General features: G+C 32.8%; 1 long non-coding RNA gene across 4 annotated transcripts; it reads right to left on the reverse strand.

The window, feature by feature from the left end:
* Positions 1-618: 618 nt before the first annotated feature.
* LOC110904006 lies at positions 619-4,528 on the reverse strand. Of its 4 annotated transcripts, none has more exons than XR_004879420.1 (6): positions 4,353-4,526; positions 3,732-3,805; positions 3,614-3,652; positions 2,870-3,046; positions 2,164-2,322; positions 1,805-2,062 (listed from the first exon to the last, which is right to left on the reverse strand). It is a non-coding gene; the product is annotated as an uncharacterized LOC110904006 (long non-coding RNA). The 4 variants fall into 4 exon arrangements; XR_004879419.1 differs by lacking the exon at positions 1,805-2,062 and adding an exon at positions 3,955-4,034 and having other exon boundaries at positions 2,077-2,322; positions 4,353-4,527; XR_004879417.1 differs by lacking the exon at positions 3,732-3,805 and adding an exon at positions 619-897 and having other exon boundaries at positions 1,285-2,322; positions 4,353-4,528.
* Positions 4,529-6,881: the final 2,353 nt, after the last annotated feature.

The following is a 6,881-nucleotide window of genomic DNA, read 5'->3' on the forward strand; positions in this document are numbered from 1 at the left end:
AATAACACCGCATACGCGGTCAACACCCATTGCCACATGACGCCATAAAAATAAATATAGCGAATCAACCCATTTTGATTTTATTTCTAAAGCGACAAATTTCAACACTACCATATTTTATTTCAAGCCCGTTTTGCCTCAAACTAGATTGAAAGGTTTTTAAAGTTGTCTGTTCTCGCACAAACTCATTTCAACTCGAGCATATTTTAGTGAAAGCTCGTTTTGACCCAAACAAGATTAAGACTTTTTATAAAATGTCACTTTTAGCCCCGAACCCATTCCGCTCGAGTCTATATTCGCAGGGGCCAGGGGCGATGCTTTGAAGGGGCCGGGAGGGGCGCCCAACCCCCCCGAACTTTTCGGCCAGTAGTGTTATATATGTAGTTTTCGTATAGAAATTTTGGGTATGTATGTTTTCGACCCCCGGTTCTATAGAAATTTTTGGGTATATACGTTTTCGACCCCCCTAAAAAAATTTCAAGCTTCGCCACTGTTAATATCCGTCCAATTGTCAGAACGCGTTTTGACCAAAAAAACAGTATCAATACTTTCTTTAAAACAACAAAGGATTTAATTGAGAAATGAAGAGGAAGAACATTATTATGAAAGTAAGAAGAATAAAAATAATAATTGGTTGGTTGGCGTTATCCAAATAACACAGAGAAAACACAGAGAGAGAGAGAGAGCACACATATTTGTCTTTGTCTGTCTAAGCCAACATTTGATCTCCAAGACAAATATCAAAATCTGACATACATTATTGCAAAAACAACCTTAAAAGACTCACCACCTCTCACAGGCACAAGCACATATGACATATAACTTTTATTATTCAGTATATGCATCATTTTGTTACCACTTCCTTCCAACTGGCTTTTAAAACCTGTCTGCCTGCCTCTAGTTATAATAAAACGTACATATTACCAAAAAGGTTTAACAGCACTAAAGGATAATAAGTAGATGGAATCATAAAACATGTATTTTTAGCAACCCTCATATACCCCTACTAGAACCCAAGTGACTAGAAATGCTAACGAGTTGTTAACATGCCAATCGGGTGGTGGTCCATTAGTAAAGGTAAGGCCTTTAAACACCTTGGGAGAGGGAGGTCTTGGGTTCAAGTCCCATAGACAACATGGAATAAAAGAAATTTGCTGTTAAAAAAAAGGAGTTGTTAACATGTATTTCTTTTTTTTTTTAATAAATTCATCAAGTTATCACATGAGCTCAAAATACTCAGTACAAATAAGTAAAATTTAGACAAGCAATATTTCAAAAACGTACCTAAAATTGGGGTTATTTCGGGACAGTATCCAGAGGAGCAGATGTCGCCGGAGAAGCAACGCCAGGCAGCAACAACGGTTATTTGAGTTGAACTCTACTGCTGGCAATGGGTTGAAATGGGCTTTGGGTGGGCTTAGGGGTAAGGGTAATGGCCTAATGGGTAGGGCTTAATTATTAAAGATGGGTAATTGACCAATGAGTTTTGTGTCAATTTAAAGATGGGTTACAAAATATAATATAACTAGGTTAGAGCCCGCGTATACACGCGGTTTAACAAATGAAAATATTTTAAATTTGTCTAAATTAAATTAAGATTAAATGGAAATAAATTTAATATAAATAAAATACACTTAAAAACACACATGATAGGTAAAAAAATACAACCAATGATTCAAATTTCACTAAAAAAGTCCTTATACTCCACATTGGTTGTCTTGTTTTTAAAATTGCCATCATTATCTAATATAAGTAACACAAGGTTTTAACACATAACAATACTATGACATTTTAAGGGTCTTGATTGAAACTAAAAGAAAAGGTGTATAACATAAAGTTAAATATATTACATAAGTCTAACGACAAAAATGAAACTACAAATATAATCCAGATAAATATAAAAAACGTTGACATGTTTTGATCTTAAACATGTCGAGCAATAGTTTTCCATTTTTGCATTAGGAAATGACCCGTTGTAACTTTTTTTAATGAACACGCTTCGACTCTAACATATATATGAATTGAGAGTCTTAGCTCGTTTGTTGCTCAGTTGCCGCATCCCCTTCCCATATGAAATTCAATTAAAAATGATTAATTTATAAGAATAACTAACAAAAAAAAAATACCTTCTAAACAAAATAATCCCATGGGGAGTACACCTACCAACTTTAGGCTTCCCGTCATTTTTATCAAATTTGGCTCCTGGTTATTCACATTCCAAACATCGACAAAAATAATGGTATATTAAACTTTCAGTGCTCCTATACTGTCAACTTTAATATTTACAACTTGTAAATTTAACCTCCTTGTATTAAGATCCACCTGCAAACAACAAAAGAAAAATGTAAAGATATAGTACTTTCTAGACATATGAGTAGAGTGTAGAATGATCATATAGCAAAGTGTCACACTCTAGAAATTCACACACAAAGTAGAAATTAATCTTAAAAGAAATGACTCGAAAAATAAGTTCTCGTGTATTACACGGGGTTGAATAATAAAAACGATATAACTATAAAACATATCCTAAAATGTAAAATAAGCCTAAACTTACGTTAATTTTGAAAACACTTAATAGATTCATGTAACACTTTAACAGTTTAAAAGCAAATACTATAGTTGTTATTAATTTTAAAAAGCATACAAAGATAGAAATAAATAAATTTTGAAAATCTTGTTTGATGACACCGATGAATTCAACAAACACATTAAAAACTCAGGCTTGATAAGACCTTTGGGATACCTGTACGTGTGGGTTAACAACTTAAAATGCCAGTTTTAGTTTCATGGTTATTTTAAGCAAAAATATTGTTGCTATAATACATTTAAACTCATATTTATTTGGTATGCACTTAAGGCAATACATTACCATCACCTAAAAACTTGATTTTTTGTCGTTCTTCGATCCACATTTTCCCTCTTTAGATTTTGAATTTGTGTCGTTCTTCGAGTGTTTCGGTTGTGTTTATGTACAACATCCGTCTTGCGTTATGGTATGCACATACGCTTATAAGCAGCTCAGGAACACGTGAGTAGCAATTTTGTCCTGTAAAACCATTGTTCAAAAACAAATGCCAAATGAGTTGAACTGATTACACTATCGGGTCAAAACAGGTTCAGGTCAAAATGGACATGGTTAAAATTATGTTATATCAATAATAATTTGATCTTTTAATAAAACTATTAGCAAGTTTTGTAACTTCTAAGTTAATTCTTTTCTTTATAAAACATAATCCAAATCAACGAATTCATAATAGTATGATACATGGGTTAAAAAGCAACAATTACCTTGAATAAAATTAGGTAGCAAAAACCACTTTGATGATGTTCCTTATAAATTTTCGCATCCAATGCATCCAAAGATATTCATTTTCAGTTGCAAATTTACATTTGTAGAAAGCTAGCAAAAGTCTAATTTGTTTCATAGGAGCTTATAAACCATTTTACCCAAAGAATTAATATTCTTTTTTAATCATATTTCACAGATTAAACTATCATTAAAAGATGGACAAAGAATTTATTAGTTGAACGAAAACATGAACAGCTTCAAAATGGGTCAAAAGCGTATGAGAATATTGATACATGTCCTTAGCCGGCTATATATAATTCTTACCAAAATCTTATATTGTCTCTTTTCCCATCAAGTGCTCACCTGCCAAAACAAAACAAACAACAGAATCATGAGTTGAACCCAGCCATGGTAAAGGGCTAAGATAAAACAAAAATCAGACCTACTGATGCTTCCAATATCTAAACATTCAAGTTAAGTCCCGATTCTTCTTCTTAAATTGATTTCGCAAGTAATCTGAATATTATCAAAAACTCACCACTTAATAACCAAGAACTCAAATAATATAATAATGAATCATTATTCTAAAATAAAGTAGAGCTACAATCAAACAAACTTTCAAATAAAAGAAGAAAATCAAATGTTATAAAAAGAACCAAACTCACCAAGTAACACTAAGTTCGTAGTATATCTCAATCAAATTATATGCACTCACCATATTCTCTTCCCTAATTACATGTTCAACCTAATAAAATATTAAGCATAATGATTATAATGACAAATTAATTTAATAAATACGGTAATTATCAATAAGGTGAACAATCATATTCATAAAATAAAACAACATAGCCGAATTCGTGCAGTATGGTCCTGGCTAGTCTCAAGCAACTGAGCCAGTTTTCATCATCATCTGTACTCCTTTTTTTTCATCAACTTAATCCGAGATGTAGCTAATTTCATCGTTGTTTTATTGAATCAATCAAATAACGAAAACATAAGCAAGTATAGTAAAAATCGAAACCGTAAAAATACGATTTTCCATAAATCGGCTATAAATGTTTACCATTTGGCGGACTTGAATCATTTGTGAAGCATTGCTGTAGACGTGTATGAACTGCTGGATCGACGATGCGTATGGTGAAAAGAGAAATTAGGGTTTTGTGTGTTAGTGACGTGGGAGACAACGGTGGAGAAGATTGTTTGTGGGGTGGAGAAGATTAGGTTTTGAATAATACGATTAATGAGTTTAGTTTTGAATGAGATACGGGTCATGGATCACCGTATGACCCGGTTACATAACCCGGTTCTAGCATTGAGCGGGTAAAAGAGTCAAAGAAGCCCTCATTGAGTGACAAGTGTCCCAAAGTAGGTTTCTTTTATTATATGTATAGACTAGAATAGAATAGAATTACGACCGCCTGCAATCCGGCGGGAATTCTTTAGTTATAACTAAGTCGATTTAGGATGCGCACGTTATGTTGAACCTGTCAAACGGGAAAAAAATAGACGATATAAAAACGTTCACCCACACACGCACGTTGCGTCGTGTTAACTCGCAAAATTTAGAACGAAACGTAAAAACGCTAAACCAAAGATGCACGTTGCGATGTGTTAAGTCACAAAATTTAGAACGAAGCATAAAGCGAAAAATTTACGGAAAATGAAAACTATAAAGGACCAAAGTTGAAAGTAAAAAAAGTTGTGAGGATAGATTGCAAAAGATAAAAAGTTTTGTGTTAAAAGTAAAAAGAACATATAGTTTTGGGTTAAAAGTAATTTATGAAATACTTTTTGGTGAAAAGTAAAAAAATCAATTTTTTTTTTGAAAAACCCTCTAAGCCAAGGTTACAACAACCATATGCATAACCATTTTTTCTTTGAAAAACCTCCAAAGCCAAGATTACAACACATAAGTAAAAAAAAAAATCCAAGTGGTTAAATCGCAAAAGATGGAAACTTTTGAATTAGAAGTAAAAAATCAAATTAATCAAAGGGGTTAAATTACCAAAGATTAAAACTTTAAACTTAAATTGTCAAAGATTAAAACTTTAGGGTTAAAAAGGAAACAAAGATTAAAAATTATAAACTTAAATTGTCAAAGATTAAAACTTTAGGGTAAATTGTCAAAGATTAAAACTTTAGGGTTAAAAAGGAAACAAAGATTAGAAGTTTAAACTTAAATTGTTAAACATTAAAACTTTAGGGTTAAAAAGAAATTTTTTCATTTTTTTAAAGACTCCCAAAGCTAAAGGTACAACCTTTTATGCACATATAACTTACTTATTTATAGGTTAGTAATAATATCATATCTTTATCTTATTTTTCTAATAAACAGTTTCAAATAATACCACGTATCAACATCTTTTCCCTCCAAAAAAAAATTCTTTGTCTTTATCTTTTTTTGAACGGCAAAGAATTTCACGTGTAAACTCACCCTGCTTAGGGCTACGTCCAAGGTCGACTCCTTGACCGTCATGAGACTGAGCCCCTCGATGCGCAGGAACCGGATGGAATTCGTAAATCCTTGCCCCGTTAAGTTCGAATCTAGGATTAAAACCCTGATTCGTCCCTTCACCAAGATGTCCTTCGAAAATAGCACAAACGAGAATCAAACATGTATCTATACTAGAGAAAGCAAACAATTAAATTGTAAGTTCCTGAGTATTTAAAATTTTAGATCATTGCTTTTTTAGTCATGCTAGTTAATGCTCAATTTAATTTTATCATAAATTACTTTTGTGTAAAATGCAAATTTACCCTCTGGATTTCTATCCTGCTGACACTCTTACCCCCTAAAACCAAAATCTTGCTGCCCTACCCCTGGACGAATGCTAATTGCCTCAATCTTACCCTCTGCTGTTGGTAATTGTTTAAAGTCCATGTTAATGTTAAACGGTTAAATGGTATATTAGTAATATCTCCGTTTATTTACTTACTACTCCTATAATAAAACCTTAATTTTCCCCCAGATTGTTATTTCATCTATCTACTTCTTCATCTTGAAGCTCATAGCAATCAATCCATCATCTTCAGCATCTTGTTCTGATCAATCTTATGCTGGGGAATACGAATCAGGTCCTCATTCCATCACCGAGTGAAGAACAGAGGTTTGTTGATGACGAACAAGGGAGAGGGAGGGGCTGGTGTCACTCAAACTCTTGTCAACCTCCATTGTCGTCCCATTCGATTGTTCCTTGTTCTCAAATTGTAGTTAACCTAGAAGTTATTGAAATCAACAAATCAAAACCAATCCTTCGCTATCTTCAGATGTGATGGTTACGGTGAAGTAGGTGTAACATTTGTGCTTGAAATCATTGTGAATAGTTCAATAATCAATAAAACAATGTTATTTGATCCCAATGTTTGTTTGTTTATGTTTTACATTTTTCATGTTTTGACTTTTGTTCGATTTTAAACTCTACATCGCTTTCTGGAGAATTATACGCAAACTGGTGCGTAAACGTACTCAGTTTAATGCAACAAATACTCCGGAACATCAACATATACTCAACATACCTTAAATAACCTTTACATAACTTAGAAATAAGTTTTAAAGGCTTTGGTATGGCAAAAACAAGTTAATTCGCTTACA

This window comes from Helianthus annuus, chromosome 14 (genome assembly GCF_002127325.2).
Source record: "Helianthus annuus cultivar XRQ/B chromosome 14, HanXRQr2.0-SUNRISE, whole genome shotgun sequence".
In the NCBI taxonomy this organism is placed as follows: domain Eukaryota; kingdom Viridiplantae; phylum Streptophyta; class Magnoliopsida; order Asterales; family Asteraceae; genus Helianthus; species Helianthus annuus.